A 23,405-nucleotide genomic window follows, 5' to 3' on the forward strand; every position below is an offset into this window, starting at 1 on the left:
CCAAGGTTCCCCGGCAGGCTTCTATTCAGGTTACTAGCCTGTGCTGAAGCCTACGTCATCATATCTACACTGCTATTGTTACCTGTGCTAGCTAGATTAAAGCTAGAATGGATATGCCTATCCCCCCCTCTGCCCCTCCAAATCATAGAAAATTAGGATTGGAAGGGACCTCAGAAGCTCATCTAGTCCAACCCCCTGCTCAAAGGACCAATCGCCAACTAATCACACCCTCACTTGCACTATAGGCATACCTTTCAAGGCAGTCACAGAGGTTAAAGCAAAGGGCATTGTCCCTCTTCCTGCTTCTTCAGTGGCTGATGAAATGAGGACTCATCAGGCAAGAGAATCTCAACTGGGAGGAGCTGGTGCCTAGCAGGAAAGTGTATGAGTCTCCAAGCATTCCTTCCAGTATGCAGAACAGCACCAGTGCCTAATGGGAAAAGATTTGCCCATCGTGTGAATCTTCCTCTTTTTTTTTTTTTTACCTGCAGAAAGATCTGTCCCCTTGCTGGTTCCCACTCCCCTCCAGATGGCCTGGAGTGCAAGAAACTGAGAGCCTGCTTCTTTCAGCTTTCCTCCTTGTCTAGGGGAAAAGGAAAACCCTATCACCTCCCACTCCCAAGGCAGAATCCAGGGGAAACAATGTCCCCCTCAGCTCTCTCTCCCATCCACTGAGGGGTGTGTGGGTGGTATGGGGGATCCTATACACAGCTTCGTGTTGTGCAGGAATAGACACATTCTTTTGTATGATTGGCCATGATTCTGTCTGAAAACATAATCGTATCTGAAAGGAGCCTGTTTCATTTCCTCTTTTGTTTTCTTCGTGACATGCCCCATCACATTTCCCATCACACAAGTAGAAAATGCACTATTCGTTCACCACATGATGTCAACACCTATGATGATATAGTGTCACCAGAGTTGCTGACCTCCCTCTCCTAATTCATCTAATCTTCTCCAAACACTAATGCTGAGCCAGAAATCTCATAGAGACCTAGGTTATCATATCATCCCAAAAAGCTAGTTATTATTTATTCTAGTTCTCCTGAAGTACCCAGCCAAGAATATGGCTCTGTTGTGCTAGGCACAGTACAAAAACATTTAGAGATGTTTCCTGCCCCCAAAGGGCTTACAATCTAACTAGACAACACAAACACAGAATGGGAGGGGAAACAGAGGCATAGAGAGTGGAAATTATTTGCCCAAGACCACATAGGAGGTCAGTGGCAAAGCCAAGAACAGAACCCAGGTATCCTGACTCTTCAAGTCCAGTGTCATATCCACTAGGTAATGCTACGTCCCTTAATTTAAGATGACACTCTCATTTCAGGTCAGGGCTATTTCTTTATCCATTAGATCATCATTTTATTTACCCAGGAGACTGGCTGCAGTTGACAGAAGAGGCTCCAAGCATCCTTTCTGACTGTCACTTCCCTTGTGGAAAAAGTCTGACAGCATGTAATAGGAATTATGACTGGGATAAAACCAACAGGGATCTACAGAAAGTGAACAGATTTCTGTTAAAAGATGCTCTAAAAACCTATAGAATTTGATAGCAAATGAGAGCCTTTCTGTAGATTGGTTGTTTTAACCCATCCTGACAATTCTATAGCAGGTTAATAATTCTCTATTAACTTCAGTTGGATAGTCCAAAAATGTATACAGGTATTCTCTTCATTGCATTCTATAGAATTTTTCCAGAAATTTTTCATTTTCCAAACATTTTCCAGATGTTTCTTACCAAAAGATCGAATGTATATGCCATCATCAAAAAGTCCACTTTAATGAATGCACAGTTTTTGGCTGAAAAAAATGATTATAACAGAAAGCATTTTAAAAATGTGTGTGTAATGTTTTTCATTGTTCCTAAAGTGCTTTTGTTTATAATGTTTAGAAAGGTCTGTATTAAGGATGGTAGAACAATTCAGGGCAACCAAAATTGCTCAGGTTTTGTGAGTGCAGAAGGGGCCAACCAGATTCGAGTTGGAGAGAAGTTTAAAAAACAACATAGGTCCTGATGTTCAATTAGCAAGATGCATAAATTGGAGCTGAAACTGCAGTGAGGTGGGAGAGCCATTGATAGGGTAACAAAAGGCAAAGGTTGAGATTTTTAAAAGCCCAACTCGGGAATTTAGAACAATTAGTGGAGTAAGATAATTAGCAGAATCAGAATTGAATTATTTTAATGTGCTCTGTGTGTGTGTGTGTGTGTACACACACACACACACATATATATATATATATACACACACACACATATATATCTATACACACACTCAGCTGGACAAAGGTCAGACTTGTGCATGAAGATCTCAATTCAATAGCTGGACCATAGAGAATATGAGCCTTAATGCTATTAGAGCTAATGGAAGTTCTCATTTACTCCTGTTACAGAGGCCTATGTTTTTGCAGAAAAAAAAAATCTTGAGTTCTGTCCTGACTCCTGGATGTGTGAATTCTATCTAGCCTGCTAGAGGTGCTGACTGTGATGTCTATATGTACGCCATCACAGATTTGTTGCAATATGTTATATAAATTAGCTGATCTACAGCATTCATGATCAGGTACCTCCTCCCACTTTTGGTCCCAGATAGACTCAGTGCTCTCAAGTTGTGACCATTGGAGGGAGATTTTTAAAAAATTGAACAAGGTTTTAAATATCTCATTGAAACATACCCCCAAATCCCTCATCACAAGTGCATTTGTAAACAGCCTAAATCTTATTCCAACACAAGGAGTCTCCCTCCAAATGAACACAACTTGGCAGGACTGTAGTGTTCCTGATTGTCCTCTCACACACTATTCCTGATAAAAGGTGTCATTTAGTGGTAATTAAAATTAGAAAATACCTTCGTGTATGTGATTGCATGACAGATTGTCTTGGCTACACAGACTCTTTCTACACTAGAAAATTTTGTCCATGTTTTCCAGCATCACTACAACCATACCTTTTGCTAGCAATATTGTAAACACTAGTATAGACAGGAATCAGGTGTTTTTACCACTATGTCATGAACATCTGCTCTGATTAAATTAGACTTACGCTTGCCTCCAAGTTGTCTGCTGAATTTGTATGACACTTTATTAGATGCTTTGCACATGTGCAGTTGGTATTTGCAAGTATAATTTAGGGAAATACAAATAATTACACTTCCCTAATATTGAAAATCTGGCCCAACTCTGGGCAGGTTTTCATGACACAGTGGTAGAGATAATTGACGCCATCCATACTAGCATTTATGCTGATGCTAGAACTGGTGCTGTTGCACCTTTGCTGGAAAATGGGTAGAGAGTCCCCTAGTATATCGAAGGCTTCTGAAACTGGAAAACTTACCAGACAACTTTTCCGTAGCCAAGAGGAAGAAAATCAGAATGAGAGAGTAGATTGTTGTCATTGTTCACATACATAACTCAATGAGGACCTTCATTAACAAATATTAAAGTTCACAGCTGGGTTTAAAAAAAATTATACTGGCATGACCAGATCCACCCAATGTGTGCCTTTCATGGGGCATCCACCCCACACTGGCATGCAAGGGGTTAATAGGGCTCTTGGGAGGCTGCGCAGGAAGCAGCCAGTAGGAGAGGAGCTGTAAGAAAGAGCCAATCAGGGCTCAGCTGGGACATAGAAGAAGAGTTGCAGAGCAGGGTCAGCTGAGGCTCTGAGGCAAGGGTGAAGAGGGTGTTGGGGTCACAGGGAAGTGGCCGGACAATTGTCTGGAGTTGCCACTGGGAAAGTGACAGGACAGTTGGACTGCAATACTCACCCCTCAAAGCGGGAAGGGGGGAGGTGGCGTACAGATCATGACACATCCAGAGGGCTGTGTTATGAAGAGAACACTACAGTCCTTGGAGTGATGTAGGTCCAGGAGCAGAAGTGACAGTGGACGAGGCACCACCGGGACTGGGCATACTGACTTGCAGAGGTAGTCCGCAAGACGACCAGCAGGAGGCACCAGCGTGGTGAGTGGAGCCCCATAACAGCACCCATGGGCCCAAACTATCATACACCCAACTGTTTCCTAATGTAATCTCACAACACATCATCCCATTCTTTTAACAAAGCAGCCCCACTTCTTCTATTTTCCCTGCCCAAGTTCAATCTCTTCACTTGTACCACATCCACACAGTGGCTGGCACATGGCTTTTCTGCTGTGCATACCCAGCATGCAGCTGCAGTGCCTCTCCAAGCTGTGAGCTGTGCCCATCTCAGATGGGCATACAGTTTATCTGGGTCTATCTATATAACATTTATATATAGTTTTGCTATATGGCCAATCACCCTAGTATCTGAGTACGGTGTCCAAAAAAATTATTGGTCTCACCCATGGATGCACTGTGTCATCTGTACACTCTTAGGTAGATCTCAGTATTAATCCTTCCTCTTCAGACCTCCTGATATTCTGGGCCTCAGTCTTGAAGCTTAAAGAAGAAACGGGAGAGTTGCTCACTTGGTCTAGTTCCTGGCAAGATCTCAAGACATCCTTTCCTTTCAGGACAGTCCCTTTCAAACAGTTTCTACCAAGCTTGTCTGGGCTTACTGGTCTGCCCTCCTGACCTTTCCTGCTTCTGATCTAGATCCTCAGAGTCACACCTGGCAGTGAAGTAGAACGGTAGTGAATCTGCAGCTCATCAGATTCTGCAGAAAAGGACTTGGGGATTACAGTGGACGAGAAGCTGGATATGAGTCAGCAGTGTGCCCTTGTTGTCAAGAAGGCCAGTGGCATATTGGGCTGTATTAGTAGGAGTATTGCCAGCAGATTGAGGGAAATGATTATTTTCCTCTATTCAGCACTGGTGAGGCCACACCTGGAGTTTTGTGTCCAGTTTTGGTTCCCCCACTATAGAAGGGATGTGGACAAATTGGAGAGAGTCCAGTGGAGGGCAACAAAAATTATTAGGGAGCTGGGGCACATGACTTACGAGGAGAGGCTGAGGGACCTGGGGTTATTTAGTCTGCAGAAGAGAAGTGGGGTGGGGGGGATTTGATAGCAGCCTTTAACTACCTGAAGGGGGGTTCTAAAGAGGATGGAGCTAGGCTGTTCTCAGTGATGGCAGATGACAGAACAAGAAGCAATGGTCTCAAGTTGCAGTATGGGAGGTCTAGGTTGGATATTAGGAAACGCTATTTCACTAGGTGGGTGGTGAAGCACTGGAATGGGTTACTTAGGGAGGTAACTTAGCGGTTTTTAAGGCCCGGCTTGACAAAGCCTTGGCTGGGATGATTTAGTTGTGTTGGTCTATGCTGATCTTGCTTTGAGCAGGGGATTGGACTAGATGACCGCCTGAGATCTCTTCCAACCCTTATATTCTATGATTCAATGCATGTTATTTCCCATCCACTGCTTCTTTTGATACTATTTCTGCCATCTAAGCTATTTTGGAGCAAACAAGAATCTTAGTTAATTAAATAACATTTCAACAGGTTAACGCCTCTGACATATGTGGGGCTGGATTAATTCATGGATGCCTCAGTGTATTAGATCTTAGCAAGCCGTTTAACAAGAAACATCTTTAGTGCACAATGACTCATTTATGACCTTCTCTGACAAATACCATGGCCTTTTCCATATAGAACCACCCTGGATCAGAAAATGCATTTACTTAAAATAACATCATTTACTAGCAGAGCTATGGCTGGCAACAATATTATACCCCTGTGGCCAGATTTTAAAACTTGTAAAATTTGAACGCCACTCCGTTTTGGGCATCCCTTGTTATTGTTGCTACCTCACTCCATTGAGCCAGCAAGCACTGAGGACTCAGGGAGGAGCCTTAGTGAGCCGCATATAGAGGACAGAACTACAACTTCTATGGGAGGAGAGTTTTCAACCAGAAGACATGAGAAATATTTTGCAGACCATCAGCATTTGGTCCATATAGTGATAGCGAAAACACTGTTATTGCTGTGGTATGGTATTTTGGACCTTTCCTGTAGACATCTGTAGGCTTTTTTAAAATACTGACCCAAAGCTATATGATTGATTGCTGCTCCTCTTTGTGAATCAATAGGACTTTGACTGAAGAGGCACAGGTCTGCAGATGGAGCAGCCCTGTAAAGAAGCTGGGGACTGTGGTGCAGACATGCCAAACCCATGAAAATAATGCAGAAATTGGGCTTGTTTTTGGCTTAATTGGCTTGTGAGTTGCTTCTTGGATAGTTTTTGGCTTGTAGCTTATTGCTTCTTCTTTTTTTTTTCACAAGCAGGGGCAAGGCGGGAGAGAGTCAGGGGGGCACAGCGGGCCCACCACAGTCCCAGACTGCACGCCAGAGGGATCTAGTCACATAGAGTGTTGGGGTTCTTAGGGATTGGCCTTTATTTGGAATAGGATGAGCTTGATTTTTGGCTTATTGTGAAAGTCAGGGTGCTTATTTACTGCATGAAAGTTGGCAACTGTGCTCTGGTGCCCATTATTATTAATAGTACTTTCTAATGGGCATATGGTTTTATATCTGCTAATTGCTATTCACATAGTGTAAAGTTATTTTCAGAAACCAACTGATCCTGATAGTAATTTGTTTATTCATGATGTATCCAGGAATAAGAATGTTAGACAGTTACTTTTGAAATGTACTACAGGAGCATTTGACCTTGATCAAATCATACCTCCCCCACACTCCCTGTAAAAGAGATTTGATAAACCACAAAAACTGGCCATGAATCCTGCACCTGCTATAATTTAACATTTGGAATCTCTCTCATGTCTTTTGTAAAATACTCAGGCGTATGTGTGCCAGTTTCCACAGTACACTCTGTTCTTTCCACTGCTCCCGTATAATGTGTCCATCTACTTTTAAACTGAGACTTCCACTCCACAGCACATTACAGAATCTTATCCTAGGGCCTTTTTTTTACTGAACGTAGACTTTCCTGAACATTCAGAGATGGATACCTTGATAGTTGCAATGTTTAGAATCCATTTCCTTGAAAAGGCAAGGAAAGGGAGATACAGTAGCATTATCTTGCCATCACGTCAGACATTTCAGACACATTTGGAGGCAATGGCATTGACCAAGTTCACCTAAGTTTTCCCCAGTTGAGCCAAGATGTTGTGCCCACAGGAGAGGCACCTACCCTTTCAATTTTTTAGCATTTTTGTTTTATAGAATTTGGTTTTTTGAATAAAAAAATTAAGGGATTGATTCTGCTCTCACGCCTGTTTTGATGGCTGTCTTCAGATGTCTTGCTGCCATGTGGTAATGCAACGTTACATCCTCTTGTTCTGCTGGGCTGCAGCAAGAGGAAGAGAATGGGGTCAAAAAAAGAGGTGAATCTGAAGGGAGTTCATGTTCCCAGGGAGGCTCCTTGCCAACCAAGCAAGTGTGTACATGAGTGTGGAGCTGGGTAGTGATGTTTTCTTCTCTAATATCTACCAGGTTGGAGAATCTGTGTTAATAGCAAAAGAAATACAAGTAAGAGATCAGAGAGTCCTTTTCTGTTAAAAGGTTGTTGCAATTTCCAAGATATTTCAAAGGAGAGATGTTATGGAAAATAAAATCTATTGTGTATTATTATGTCTTTTTTCCCCCTCGATGTGAGAGGTAGATGGTGGGGATTTTCTCCTTCTAGAGGGTAGAGAGATGCAGCAGAGTTTTTACTTTGTCTTCTCTCCCATGTAAGGGGAGAAGGAACCAATATGGTGGGTGGGAGCTATAGATCTTGCTTTAGAGAAAAAGGGGATTCCCAGTTGCAACAGCTCTTGTTCCCCATCAGATGCTGGTGCTTCTCCACCCATTGGCAGGAAAAGGCCAGGTGCCCCATAAATTCCCCAGCCAGACACTAGCTTACCTTGCTGCTCATACTTGTGATTCTCCTGTCTGGTAAGTCTCACTTTGCCAAACAGGGAGGAAGGGGAGTCCTGGGGGAGCTGAGTTATCCCAAGTGTGTGTGTGTGTGTGTAAATATATACACACACACACACATTTGGCAGAATGCCTTACACTTTTTCCAAATATATATTGGAAAATGTACAAGGTATTCTGCCAAATGTATTTATTTACCAGTTTGTTTGGCAGATGGCGTCGCCCTCCTTCCATACGCAACCTGGCAGAATTTAATTCTAAAATCCCTTATTATAAATAAAGGATACACAAGCGACATTCTCCCAAACTTCCCTAATGAAAGTTTCTTACCCCCCCGTTTTTTGCTTTGACTGACTACCCAGCAACTGACCGCTGCCTTGGCTATCAGTCAGAAGCCCTGAGGAATTAAATTAATTTGTGTAAAATTAGAGTTGGTCCTTTAACAGCAACAAGAGCAAAATATAATCCTAGATTTCAACACTGCTGAATTTAGGAAGGTAGTAGGTTAGAATCCAGATCAGCATCAGAATTTCACAACTAGTCCCTCTTGTCTCTGGCCAAAACAAAATCTCCTATCAGAAAATCCCCACAGTTTGAGGTATTCAATATCTGTATCCATATGTTGTGACTCAAATCTGTATTTATATAAAATAGATTTCAGCCACCCTCTTCTTTCATAGGAATAAAAAGAAAAAGGTGCAGCCTGTAGATACTACAAGTCCCAGCATGCAAAGTGTCATCTTTGAATGGAAGACTGAATAAAGATGGTGCTTTGCATGCTGGGACTTACAGTCGCACCACAATAAAAGATGAAGTTGATCTCTGCCACACAGGAACACTCTGGGTGTGTGTGTGCATTTCTTTGCTCTTAGTGTGTGGAAAAACATAACAGTTGGGCCATATTTGATCTGTAGGTTGCATATAAATGTAAACATTAATCTTGACAAAATATTAACCACATTCTAATCTCTTTTCAGTGATTGCAAGTCGAATAGTCTTGGAATATATACCATGTTGTCATATTCAGTTCTTCATTAAATGCTTTAAAAAAGCTGATATATCTGGTGGTGGGTGAAACAGGTTGTTAAAGAGCAAAGAAAGCTCAGGTTTGCTTCCAGAGAATTCTTGGGAAGTGACTCTGAAACACTGTTTAAAATGTAATTGCTTTTCCACCACCACATTTTAAAAAAGAGAATGATTTTCCAGGTGTCAGATAAACATTTGGTTAAATAATATGTCTAGAATCAAAAGCTCAATGAATGCCCTTGTTTGGCAAATAACAATTGGAAAAGAAAAGTATCTATCCCAATAGCACACCACCTCATTCAAAAAGAATGTAAAAAGTTACAAATTATACCAGTTAAGTATTTGCCCATAGCTGACTGCATCCTGATGATACACTGAAATAGAATAGCAGCTACTGGCTTAAGTTTTATGGCTCTGATATTCACATATGATCATTATATTAAGCAAGAATAGAATTCTTTGTGTTGCCATTATTCTGAGAGGTATTTCAGACCACAAAGCATTTGCAGTTTTTATTAACCCAGAGAGAAAAAGAGTGAGTTTTGGATAAATATAACTGGTCTACAGATACATTCTCAAGGATGTGTCAACACCTTTGAACCGAATCTCAGCAGTGTTCTTGTGACATAATTACTATAAATTATGCTGCTGTGGAAATAGAAAGGTCACAAAACGAAAAGCATGTAATAATTTTGCCAAATGATTATTTATTTTTTTCAAATTGTACAAAAATAAAATCAATCTGACATTGAGTTTATGCTGTACAGATCCATCTCTGGATTATAACCCCAATGTACTTGTGTTCTCTAGGACATTAAGAGATTTACACATAACAAATAGAGATGGGTGGAACACTGGAAACTGCTTTAAAGCAAAACTGGCAACATTTGTGTGGTGTGCAGTGAGAGGGAAGAAGTCACTTTTTCTTGGTGTGTTTTCCCAAGTTTTATAGCTTCATCATAACTATGTCAGTTTTCAGCAATGAACTTGAAGCTTGTGCATCTAAGTGAAGGACACTGCTTGGTCAACAGGGGAATTCTGATTATTTTAACATTTTCAGCTACTGGGTGTTACCAGTAGTCAAAGGTGCTGCTCAAACTGAATGAAATATGTACCCCTCTGCAGAGAGCTCATGCAAGGCCTTTGTACCACTCAAATCCACTTTGAGTCCTCCAAATAGGATGTAACTGGACCTTTAATACTATAAAACCACCACCATAACTGCCAGGAAGCATCACTCTTTGATAGAGTAGCTTTTTTGTTTTAGTTTGTTTGGAATGAGAAGTAAAATGAACACTTGTTTTCATCTTTCATGATGGCTGGAGAAATAGAAAATGAGGGGCCCCAAGCTGCTGTTATTTACTGTTATTGTTCTAACAGTAAAATAGGAAAAGGTTCAGGAACAAAAAGGATAAAAAGAAAAATATTCTTTCCTCCATATTCCACTGCAGAGATGGCTGTTCCAGTGGTAGATGGTTTATTTTCATAATGCAATCTTCTGGATGCAAGATGTTACATAAATTAATAAATTTTTATTACAGATGGTAACAAAGCCTTTCTAAATCTTCTCTCTGTCACTTAGATCCCCTGCAGCCAGTTTCTTAACGACATCCCTGGGGCTCATGGTCCCATCTATTTCGCTCATGCTTTAAGAAATACATGCCGCACTTGCACAGTTTCTGCCTTCCTGTCTCACTGATTGACCATCAAGAAAACTTTCCAAGTACTGTTCCATTATCATCATATCCATTGGTCCCCCTACTGTCTGTGTCTTGGGTGGACCCAGCAAGTCACCCAGCCTATCTAACCCTGGGCCAAATTATGTAGAGAGACCACCAAGAAAAAGGGTTTATCTCAAAACTTCTGATGGTCCATCTTCTCCAAGACTTATAACCAGTCCTCACTAGCTAACTTCATGGCCTCGCAGTGCGTTGGCAACCTCTTCACCTAGGGCCTGGTGAACTCTGCTCTGTTCAGAAAAGCTCACAAATCTTTCTGCCACTGAGTTGCAGTAGCTAATTGTTTGAAAGTGACTGGGTAAAACTCTGGTCATTTTCTAGTCCCAGGCAAGATAGTGAAAGGTTAGAGCACCAGATTTTAATACCCTGAACCATGGATCTAGACTTACCTTTCTCAAACTGCACACCTCACTCATGTCTCTATAAAGAATGAACTACTCTAGAACACTGAGCAGTCCCCAGTCTTTGGAGAAATTCAGCATTAGATCAGATTCCAGATCTGAACTTTGTGAGCAGGACCCACAACTACTGTACTTACTATCAGAGTGATAAATATCCTGTCTTCCTTGGCAAATACTTGAACAACAAGCCTCTAAGCACTAATTACTGGAAGCCTGCATCAGGGGATTTATAGTTGTTCCTGATGAAGACCAGATGATAAAGTGAATTCACAGAGAATGAGAAGAAATCACACTGTTAGTTAGAAATAAAGATGGCTTGACTCTAAACTCAGTTATACTTTTGTAAATCAGGAGTGATTCTGTTGAAATTAGTGGAACTAAACCAGTATACAACTGATTTAAGTGGGAACGGAATCAGGCTCATAGTTCCTGATGTGTATTTTATGAAAATATATAGGCTTTAACAGGAAGATTGAAGGGAAAGAGCCTACAGTGTATTGTGACAAACCTTAACTCTTATCCCTATGTGACAGGTGAATAGGAGGAGGAATACATGCTTTCTTAGATTAAAGGAGAAGAGACAGCTTACTTTCTGGAGAGGAGACAGTGTGATTCAGAAAGAAAATAAATGAGCATGTTTGTTTGTTTTGAGGGATATACAGATGGCCTTCTAGACAAAGAAATGGTATCGAGCTTTCACTTGCTTTTAAATGGCACAATTCAATTGTATCAACTAAAAGCCATTTTCATGCCAAAACACATTAGCCTGCTCACCTAGACCAGAAAGAGGGAAATTGCTTTGCATAAGAACGCATTTCTAATGGAAGAGGATGGATCCTCAGTTGCCTTCTTGGCTATCCTCGCTGTTACATACTCAGGAGGGGAAAATATATTTTCTGGGGCCATTAAGCTGCTAAATAAAATAAGGGAAGAAAATGAGATTGAAACGTCATAATTTTTTTTCAAAAAAAGTACACCAAGTCTGGACATAAAATGCATTTCTTACAGAAATGCTGTAGTTGCTAAATGCAAAGTTAGGCAATAAAAACAAAACAAACCTGCCTACTGTTTCTGGCTAGTGCACGATTGATAGCATATCCCAATGCATTTTCATGCCTCGTGTAATTCTATAGAGACTACTTACCAGGGTAGAAAATTTGAAATGTGTAAAAATCTTTAGTCACAAAGAGGTGCTCGAAGAGGACATTGTACTTCATCAACTCACTCAATTAATCCCTGATGCTGCAAAGACTTATACAGGTACTTAAATTTATGCACTGTAAATAATCCCATTAACGTCTATAGCACTACCCACAGTGCATGAAGTTCAGCACCTACGTACATCTTTGCAGGATTGAGGCAATATATTGCAAGCTCTTTGGGTCAGGAACTGTCTTTTACTATTCATTTTTGCAGCACCCAGCACAATGGAGCCTCTAGGTATTATAGAAATACAAATAACAAACAAACACACACAAATGCTAATAACAACTGCTGTCTTTCATTAACATTTCTGTTATTGTCTGTCTGTCTTAGGATTTTATACTGCCAACCATCACCATAGTATCTGAGCATCTTCCCTGTTTTAGGTTTGTTTGAAACAGAAAGCATAATGGCAGGATTTGGTCCAAATAAAGTAGTCAAATTTTCAAAAATCCTCAGCACCCACCAGATTCCACAGAAAACAATGGGGAAGCTGTTGAGTGCTTAATGATTTGGCCACAAGGACAGAGAAGTGCTGGAGATATCGGGGATACGGTGGGTTCTTCTTATGCACTTTCTGAAACAGTTCAAAAACTAGGAATGATTCGGCAGCAGAACTCTTAAGAATTAGCTTAAGAGTAGGGAATTCTCTATTGTTCCAAACAGAATTGTTTTATGTCGGTGCTCACCTGACACAAAGCTCTTACTCATGGATTCATAAGAAGGCTGACTCCTGTGCATTTCTTTGGGCGCAAAATAGATGATGTTACAACCCTGGTAATCAGCTGCACCTCCCAGAAGAGAAAAATGGTCCAGTGGTTCTGTGACATGGCAGCTCTTGAAAGAGCAGCTTATAAAGGAAGGAAAGAACTCATAAATATGACAACATTTGGCTGTTATTTTTAGAGTTGTTCGACTGACAGATAACTATGGAACAGTAAAGTGTATGGGGAGATCTGGTGAAATAGTGCTGGAGAAACTAATAGGCTGATGTCATTGTGTTTGATGACAATTCCTTGGCTCTGTGTGGAGGTGGTTCTCCCTTGCATGTCATCTTTTCTTTGTTTCGCATGGCTTGTTTCTCTTTTCTCTTTGCTTACTTTTTTTTTTCTGTAACATACAGCAGTGAACAAATGAAAGGATTCTTTTATGACAATGACTGTAGCTTTATATTATACTTATTCTTGCATTTTTCTTATTCCATTCTAGATATAAGAAAAACAAACTGTATGAGTGTGACCCTGACTTCGGGCATCGGCCACTGAAAAATTAAGGAAATACTCAAGGTAAGAGAGCCTGCTGTTCTCTTTCATTCATTAGCTTCCCAACATGTGTCTTCTCTGCTCTGGCTCGTTCACAGTGTAAAAACCAAAGCTTTTTCTCATCCTGTTTCTCCAGATAGAATCCACTGCTGAAGTGAGGCAGGCTCACTTCAATGAGGGGAAATCAAAATGAAAGGAAGATAAATGGTCTTATCTGTTTGTTAGGGATAAAGCAGCCTGTCTACAAGGTTCTCTGGGTCCCTAAGCCAGCTTTTGTCTGTGTGCTCCCTACCTCTGTTGCTTCCTTAGACTGAGAAGAGCACTGTTCAAGCAGTCCTTGTTCCAGGATCTTCAGAACACCTGTTTAGGGACCAGGCAACCTCCCTATTTTGAAGACATTAGTAGCATTTGTTGATACATCGGCCTGAGGCTGGCCCTCTGCACAGGGCTGAATTTCACCCATAGTGAATATACAGTGAATTTAGGAACCATTGTTATTTTTATTGTATTAACTCAGCCAATTAATGTTCTCTAGGAAGCAGACCACTTATCAAGGGATTTAAACAATGAGAGAGAATTCCATTTGTGTTAAATAACAGTCGAGCAGTTGAAACAGAAGGAAAAATATTTAATATATGATGCCCAGAGAAGTAATACAGTAAGTGGGAAATATACAATAATCACACTTTAGAGACCAATCTTAAATTAAGGGATCAGGAGGAGGAAGAAAAACACTAATGTATTTTAGATATTGTAAATTATACTATCTAACACACACATTTGTTAATGTATAGAATAATAATGATATCCTTACTTTTAATTAAAATACCACCTGTCAGGTCAAATTACAAATGAACAATCAAAGAAAATATGACAGCACAAAACAAGCCACATATTAAGTGTTTACACAGTAGATCAAAACATTTAAAAAATGTTTCAGAGAAGTATGAAATGTGAAAGGAAAAAAATAGGGATTATGTTAAGATTAAATTGAAACCTGACTAAAGAACCAGCACTCCTGAATAAATAATATTACATTAAACTAATTAGAGTTCAGAATATGAAATTGTTAAAGTTTGCAATCTCAGCTGCTTCTTCCAACTGAAACAAGGATTAGTCGATATAAATAGTGAGTGGCCCAGAGGGCAAAAGAAATAAAATGTTGCCCCAAAGTAAAAAAACAAAAACACAGTTTCTAAGAGCCCAAACCACTGAGCATTTAGGGATATAAGTAACTGTACTCATGTGAGTAAACCCACTGAACTCAAATGGGCTGCTCATATCAGCAAGATAACCCACATGCATATGTAATTGTGGGATGGGCCTTAAATCAGTGGCATGTTGCCCGTAGTTATAGACAATTGAAGGAACTATTTTACCCAAGGATGTTATTTTTTTTTTACTACTATTATCCTGGAGACCGTCATAATTTCCTTTTTTTAATCCTCACTCTATTTTTATTATCCTTATTCTCCACATTAAACTTTCTTATGTGATAAAGGATTTATGGGGCCAGTTCAGAGTGATTTCAATTTCCACTGAAATCAGTGGGAATTGAAAGTGCCAGAACTTTACAGGCTAAGGCCCCAAGTGGATTAAAACATTCAGAAGATGTCATGACTGCCTTCTAACTCCTCTTGCTGGTGGAAGAAGCTGAGGCAGCCAGCCAGCTGCTCTCCCCAGGAGGAAAGTGAGTTTCTAGACCTCAGTTTGGGAACCTCTGACTTAAATAATTCTATTTTAATACAGTGCCTCTTATGTTGTATCTGACTCTATCTCAGGGCCGCCCGTGGGGGGGGGGGGAAGAGTGGGGCAATTTGCCCCCACGAGAGTTTTCGGTGACACTTTGGTGGTGGGCGGGGGGGGGGGAGGTTCTTCAGTGCCGCCGAACACCCCTGGAGTGAAGGACCCGCCGCTGCTTCTTCCTCTCCGGGTCTTTGGCGGTGTGGGTCCTTCCATTCCATGTCTTCAGCGAAGTGTCCCAAAGACCCGGAGCGGAAGGACCCCTGCCACCGAAGACCCCAGGCCCCCTGAATCCTCTGGGCGGCCCTGCTCTATCTCACAAGCCTCATGCTATCTCATATGGTCAAAGTGTAGAATTCCCTCTCTTCTTCTTCCTCTCCCCTTATCAAGATGCATTATTAGTGTTTCAATGTATATCATACTATATAAAATAAATATATAATAACATATATGCTTAGACACATGCACGTACATATGCATTGTAGTATAAGTAACAGTCAGCATGGATTTGTCAAAAACAAGTCATGTCAAACCAACCTGATAGCTTTCTTTGACAGGGTAACAAGTCTTGTGGATAGGGGAGAAGCGGTAGATGTGGTATATCTTGATTTTAGTAAAGCTTTTGATACTGTCTAGCATAACCTTCTCATAAATAAACTAGGGAAATCCAACCTAGATGGAGCTACAATAAGGTGGGTGCAAAACTGGACACAAAACTGGTTGGAAAACCATTCCCAGAGAGTAATCATCAGTGGTTATCATATTAACTATGGTTTGTAACCTGTCCTTTAAATCAGCCACTGTACCCAATGACTTGCAATTACACACCGGAAAGTCTAACGTCAGTACCAGGCAAATTAGTTGAAACAATAGTAAAGAATAAAATTGTCAGACACATAGAAGAACATAAATTATTGCACAGTCAACATGGTTTCTGAAAAGGGAGATCATGTCTTACTAATCTATTAGAGTTCTTTGAGGGGGTCCACAAACAAGGGGGATCCAGTGGACACAGTGTACTTAGATTTCCAGAAAGCTTTTGACAAGGTCCTTCACCACAGGCTCTTACGTAAATTAACTTGTCATGGAATAAGAGGGAAGATCCTTTCATGGATTGAGAACTGGTTAAAAGACAGGGAACAAAGGGTAGGAATAAATGGTAAATTTTCAGAATGGAGAGGGGTAGCTAGTGGTGTTCCCCAGTCCGAGGACAAATCCTATTCAACCTCTTCATAAATCATCTGGAGAAAGGGGTAAACAGTGAGGTGGCAAAGTTTTCAGATGACACTAAACTGCTCAAGATAGTTAAGTCCCAGGCAGACTGCGAAGAACTTCAAAAAGATCTCACAAAACTAAGTGATTGGGCAACAAAAAGGCAAATGAAATTTAATGTGGATAAACGTTAAGTAATGCACATGGGAAAAAATAACCCCAACTATACATACAATATGATGGGGGCTAATTTAGCTACAACTAATTAGGAGAAAGATCTTGGAGTTATCGTAGATAGTTCTCTGAAGACGTCCACGCAGTGTGCAGCGGCAGTCAAAAAAGCAAACAGGATGTTAGGAATCATTAAAAAAGGGATAGAGAATAAGATGGAGAATATCTTATTGCCCTTATATGAATCCATGGTACGCCCACATCTTGAATACTGAGTAAAGGTGTGGTCCCCTCATCTCAAAAAAGATATACTGGCATTAGAAAAGGTTCAGAAAAGGGCAACTAAAGTGATTAGGGGTTTGGAACAGGTCTCAAATGAGGAGAGATTAAAGAGGCTAGGACTTTTCAGCTTGGAAAAGAGGAGACTAAGGGGGGATATGATAGAGGTATATAAAACCATGAGTGGTGTGGAGAAAGTTAATAAGGAAAAGTTATTTACTTGTTCCCATCATATAAGAACTAGGGGCCACCAAATGAAATTAATGGGTAGCAGGTTTAACAAATAAAAGGAAGTTCTTCTTCACTCAGCGCACAGTCAACCTATGGAACTCCTTGCCTGAGGAGGTTGTGAAGGCTAGGGCCATAACAGGGTTTAAAAGAGAACTGGATAAATTCATGGAGGTTAAGTCCATTAATGGCTATGAGACAGGATGGGTAAGGAATGGTGTCCCTAGCCTCTTGTTGTCAGAGGGTGGAGACGGATGTCAGGAGAGAGATCACTAGATCACTACCTGTTAGGTTCACTCCCTCTGGGGCACCTGGCATTGGCCACTGTCGGTAGACAGGATAGTGGGCTGGATGGACCTTTGGTCTGACCCAGTATGGCCTTTCTTATGTTCACAGTCATGCTGGAGGGGCATAACGAGTGGAATCCCAGAGGGATCAGTTCTGGGTCTGGTTCTGTTCAATATCTTCATCAATGATTTAGATAATGGCATACAGAGTATCCGATGAAGTGAGCTGTAGCTCATGAAAGCTTATGCTCAAATAAATTTGTTAGTCTTTGAGGTGCCACAAGTCCTCCTTTTCTTTTCTTTTTTCTTGTAAAGTTTGTGGATAATACCAAGCTGGGAGGGGTTGCAAGTGCTTTGGAGGATAGGATTCAAATTCAAAATGAACTGGACAAACTGGAGAAATGGTCTGAAGTAAATAGGATGAAATTCAATAAGGACAAATGCAAAGTACTCCACTTAGGAAGGAGGACTGTGGAAAGGGATCTGGGGGGTCATAGTGGACCACAAGCTAATATAAGTCAACAGTGTAAAGCTGCTGTTGCCAAAAAAAAAAAAAAAAAAGTGAATATCATTCTGGGATATATTAGCAGGAGTGTTGTAAGCAAGACACGAAACGTCATTCTTCTGCTCTACTCCTCTCTGTTTAGGCCTCAGCTGGAGTATTGTATCCAGTTCTGGGCACCACATTTCAGGAAGGATGTGGAGAGAGTCCAGAGAAGAGCAACAAAAATGATTAAAGGTCTAGAAAACATGACCTATGAAAAAATTGGGTTTATTTACTCAGGAAAAGAGAAGATGGAGAGGGAACATAATGGTTTTCAAGTGTGTAAAAGGTTGTTACAAGGAGGAGGAAGGAAAAAATGTTTTTCTTAACTCTGAGGATAGGACAAGAAGCAATGGGATTAAATTGCAGCAAAGGCGGTTTAGGTTGGCTTTTTGGAAAAACTTCCTGTTGGGGTGGTTAAGCACGAGAATAAATTGCCGAGGGAGGTTGTGGAATCTCCATCATTGGAGATTTTTAAGAGCAGGTGGGACAAACACCTGTCAGGAATGGTCTAGATAATTAGTCCTGCCACAAGTGGAGGGAACTGGACTAGATGACCTCTCAAGGTCCCTTCCAGTTCTACGATTTGATAGCATAGTAGGGGAAAATGGCTTCCGCAGCAATGAGTTTGATTCTGATACTGCAGAGCTTGCACGGAAAATGTAACTGTAATTATGTACTCAGTAGTAAGTAATGCACATGCTACCAAATGTAGCCTTTGACTTCATGGAGTTGTGCCTGATTACATCAGGACTGAACCTGGCCCAGAATCTTGGACATTAATCATGTTTTATTGAGAGATTTAATGAGGAGATGGTAAGATATATTAAGTAAGTGGATGATCAGTATCTCTGCTAAATAAAATAATGCTGTTTGACAAAGTGCATATGGTAACTGTCATTTTCCTACTTTAAAAAGCAGAAGCTTTTTCTAACTGGCTGATGTAGCTTCTTTATTTTCTATTCACTGTGAACTAAGGGCTGCTCTAAACAGCAAAAGGTACTGTTTGGGGGGACTGCATTATACTATGCATGTCTTAGAGAACAGAGTTTGGTATTGTCATCTTAAGAGGGGGTTTAAAAACATGTTATGGGACCATAGGATGACCACCTAACAGGTTTTGTAGCATATTTTATATACTTAGGAAAGAGCAAATTATGTTCTCTGACTTCATGTCAAAGTACATTTTGCTGCATAGAAGGACCATAAAAATAAGTCTACTACTTTAGTACAGTAGAATAAAGTAACATCTTCAGTCAGCAACTGGGAATAAATTAATAAACTGGCTCTGCAGACTGACTTGCCATTGTGAAGTAAGTCAGGCTATCGAATAACAAATAGATTTGATCAGGTTGTTCGAGTGAAAGCAATGCACAAATCTCAGGATCACTTCGCTCTTCAGATGACAGAACGCTAATAGTGTTGGTTTGGAAAGATGCACAGTATTAGCTTCTAGAAGATTGAGGATTATGTTGTCTTCTGCACAGACAGAAAGGGAATAATTTTGTCTCTCCTTGAATGTTTATTCACATGTGATTACTGGAAACTCTCCTGTGCAGACGCTCACAATATCTTAACGAACTGAAGGAGGATCACTGCGGTGTTCAGCGCTCTGAGGTCAGGGCGGTGAAAGCATGCTGCAAACTTCGCCAGAAGGCTTGAACTTTGCCAGGACGCTTGTGGTTTCATCTGTTTACCTCAGCAGTGACAGAAGATTTAGACAATTACTTATCTACTGCTGGTGCTGCTGACAGCCCCAAACAGTGTCTTGTCAAATATACTACATCTCCTTTATTAGGAGCTATGTATTTTGAGTGTTTTATAAAACTGTTGTTATAATGAAAATTGATATAGTGACTGGTGTCTGAAGTGATCCCCTCAGAAAAGACTTGTCAGAGATGCTAATGAGAAGAGAGAGACCATCATCCTTCTCTCTTATAGCTCAGTTCAGTGGCTGCTAGCTCATAACAGCTCGGAAGGGCAAGCCTCTTGGGCTCCTCCCTTATGGAGATTAGTCTTGCATTTTCAAGGGGAAAAAAATCATAAATGTTCCTTGCTCTTTTGTGGCTGCATCCATCCCTATTTCAGGGCAAAACCCTTGTTCTTATCAGTTCCAGTTGTCCTACAGACATTTAATTACCTATGTTGAGGAAGGTGCTGTCCTTCTCCCTGTGCTACAATTTGGAAAAAGGCCTGCATAATGCTGGACATCATTCACCCTCCCCTTCAATTTATTTCATCCTTTGTCTTTATCTGACCTTCCCATCTCTTCTTACAACTTTTCCCCTCACCATGCACCCATCTCTGTCCTCTCTTTCTCTCATCTCTTCCCTTCCCTCTGTCCCATCTCCCCTCTCTCTGCCTTCTCTTGGTCTCCCTTGCCTTTTTGCTTGTGCATTTCCTATAATGGCATATTTTCTCCATTCCTCTTGGCCATTTTTTTCTTTTTCTGTAGCATCTGGGCACAGGGAAAAACAGAAGAGAACGCCAGAAGAGATGGAGCTGAAATTCCTCTGCTGAGGTGGGAAGTGCAGGTTCATAATATGGGATCCACCAGCATTATGGTGGGCCATGACTATGGTGGGCAAAACATGTGGAATTTGAGCTGTCTGAGGGTAACTCATGAACATGGAGTTCCCAAAAGCGGAGCATGAGAAGGCTTTCTTGCAAGATTGCCAGTATTTTTGCTTCTTACCACAGCCAATAAAAAGCCTTTCTCATAGTATTTCAGGACTGCCGGCGCTAGTTCTAGCCAGGGCCCAGAAATGAAAAGATGCATGAAAAGGAGAAAACAAACCAGATTTAGCCCAACATACCAGGAATGTAAAGAAAGGTTCAGTCCCAGAAAGGGGTGAGGGGTCAGGTGGAGGAGGGTCATCTTGTTTTTGTAACTGGTTTGCCCATTCCTGTATATGAATTTCAAAAATCTTGAGGTGGTCTGTTCCCCACCTCTCCCATAAATGATACGTTTTTGCCAGATGAAAAATAAATTAATTCTAATGAGGCTGGGGAGGAAGAAGGGAAATACAACTGCACATGTGATTTTAAAAGGAAATAATTTTCTATTATTATTATGATTAATTCCTCCCCGTATGTCAGACCATCTCAGTTCTTGGTTTTGGAATTCTCTCCCTTGTGGTTAGTCAAAGACTAATTTCAGGGTGTGGTATAAGACTCTTGGCATGTTTAGTTATTAGCTTTCAACATGATAAATAGAATTGTTAACAGTATAAGTTATTTTCTTTAAGAGTAATAAAAGATTACTTAGATTCTAAGCTCTGGGGGCAGGGACCATTTTTTTGTCTGTACAGTGCCTAGCATGATGGGCAGGGCTGCGTAGTGCGGGAAGAAAGGGGTTAGTTTGCTCCAAACTCCTGTTTGAGAGGGCCCTCAAAATGAAGGAGGAGGGCAAATTTTAGTGATTGGTATTGTGACCTGGCACATGGAGTCAAAATGCCACCCAGTTTTTGGCATACACCCTGCTTCACCAGGCCCAGATCCCACGGTTGCTGTCACTGGCATTGTTGTGGTGAACCCAAGGCAACCCACTAGGCCAAGAGCCTGTAGGTAAAAGAGGGGTTGGGGATCAGGGAGAAGTAGGTCTGGGAACAGTTCTGTGGCCCCAAGCAGAGCCCCTGCAATCCGCACAGTGACAGCAGAACCCCACAGGCTGGGGCCCTTTCCTACTAACCATCCCCACCCCTTTTCCTCAATTCTATTATCTCCTAAATAATTTTTTTGGAAGGGTGGGGGAGGGGGCTAAGTGTCAGCTTTTGCCTCAGACCCCCCCAAACTTCTGTGCAGCCCTGACACTGGGGTTCTGGCCTCTGGGTGCTACCAGGCTGCAAGTGCTAGTAAGGGAACACAGCAGGTAGGAGGCAGAATAGGTTACGATTTGCGGAAAATTCCCATGTTGCTATAAACATTATTTCTTTTTACCCAGTTATAACCCCACGTTGTCCATTTTACCATCAACAGTGTGGTTGCTCATCCGCTCCAGACTGTAAATTGCTCCACTTCTCTCAAATCTCTTAGCCTTGTCAGCGGCATTGGCAGCCGTTTGGGAATAAGCTGTGGGATGCGGCGGTGTGCTATTGGGCTAGTGATTTTTTACCAGGGCGTGGCAGGGTGGGTGGGTAGTCAGTGCTCCAGTGACCGTGCCTCCATCTGAAGAAGTGTTTTGTTTTTTTTTTCCCCCACCCAGGGAAGCTTATGCCCAAATAAATCTGTTAGTCTTTAAGGTGTCACCGGACTCCTGGTGTTTGTGGCTACAGCCTAACACGGCCACCCTTCCCATACGGAGCGACAGTAGTTTTCACTGCAGAGAAGTTACTTTCAAAACCCCTCAGCGCGAGAGGCAGATGAGCAGGCTCATGGGTGCAGCCATCAAGCACGGACTCTCCCCTCGGGCAGCAGCAGCGCCGCTGGCTGCTGGCAGGGTGGCCGCCGAGTCCCGCTTTGCTATCGGGCTGTGCAATCACTAGTGGGAGCTGGTGAGGGCAAGCGCGGAGAAGGGAAAAAACCAAAACAAATAAAACTGCAGCGCCTGAGAGAACCTGGCGGGGAGAAACACCACCACCAGCAGCGGACCCAACTTTGTGGCGCGGAGGCGCCGCGGCGGCAGAGAGCGGCGCCTGCTCTCCGTCCCGGGGCCCGCGGACCCAGCGGCGGGGGCGGCCTGGCAGCCGGTAAGGGAGCTCCCCGCGGGCCGCGTTCTGGGGCCAGCGAGCTCCGGCAGCGGCAGAGGCAGAGGTGGGTGGGTGGCGGGGGGGGCGGAAATGCAAAAGCCCCCCCCCCCGCAAGAGGGTGGGTGGCTGCGCTCCGGGGCGGGGGCGGGCCGCTTGCTCCCGAGCCGGCTGGGGTTTGCGTGCGGTACCTGTGCCCTGGCAACCGGCCCCGAGGCGAAGCGGCGCTGGGATGCTGCAGCCGGGACCTGGCTGGAGGCGGAGGCGCCCTGCCGCTCGGGCAAGGCGGCGGCGGCTCCTGGCAGTCGGGGCTGGGGCGGGGAGGGGAGGGGAGGCAGCGAGCGAGCGAGCGGCTGCAGCAGCGGGACCAGGGGACTGAGCCTGGGGGGGCCCCCCGCCCCGCCCTTGGTGATTGCCTGTGTTGGGGCTTTTCTGTGTGTGTGGGGAGGGGGAGGGGGGTTCTGACTCTGAACTAAGTTTTCCACCCTAGGCTCCTACTGGCACCCCAGAGAGAAGCGCCCTGTTTCTCCCAGGTGCTGCTGGGCCGCCCCGCTTTCATTGCCCTGGGAGCTGACGGTGCTCGGTCGCGCTGCAAACCAGACCACTGCTAGCGTGGGGCCCCCCGCAAACGGATTTAGGAGCCCACCTGTTGGTACCCAGGGTTGGGAAATGTTGGCGGTTTGGGGGGGGTGTTTAAGTAGCTGCTAAGTGTGGCTTGCATGTGGAAATGTTGCGGGCAAAAGTGTAAAGGGGTTTCGGTTGATATCTCCGTGTTCCTGAGATCAGATCAGCTGCTAGGTTATTATTTGGTACTTGGCGTC

General features: G+C 42.6%; 1 protein-coding gene across 1 annotated transcript in view; it reads left to right on the plus strand.

Annotated features, from left to right (window-relative positions):
* Positions 1-22,473: 22,473 nt before the first annotated feature.
* The window catches only part of BMPR1B (bone morphogenetic protein receptor type 1B), a 356,230-nt gene continuing 355,298 nt past the window's right edge, over positions 22,474-23,405 (plus strand). Inside the window, exon 1 of the mRNA XM_073340728.1 lies at positions 22,474-22,587. The gene's annotated coding sequence lies outside the window, so the exon portion shown is untranslated. The remainder of the gene's footprint in view (positions 22,588-23,405) is intronic.

Source organism: Lepidochelys kempii, chromosome 4 (genome assembly GCF_965140285.1).
Source record: "Lepidochelys kempii isolate rLepKem1 chromosome 4, rLepKem1.hap1, whole genome shotgun sequence".
NCBI lineage: Eukaryota > Metazoa > Chordata > Testudines > Cheloniidae > Lepidochelys > Lepidochelys kempii.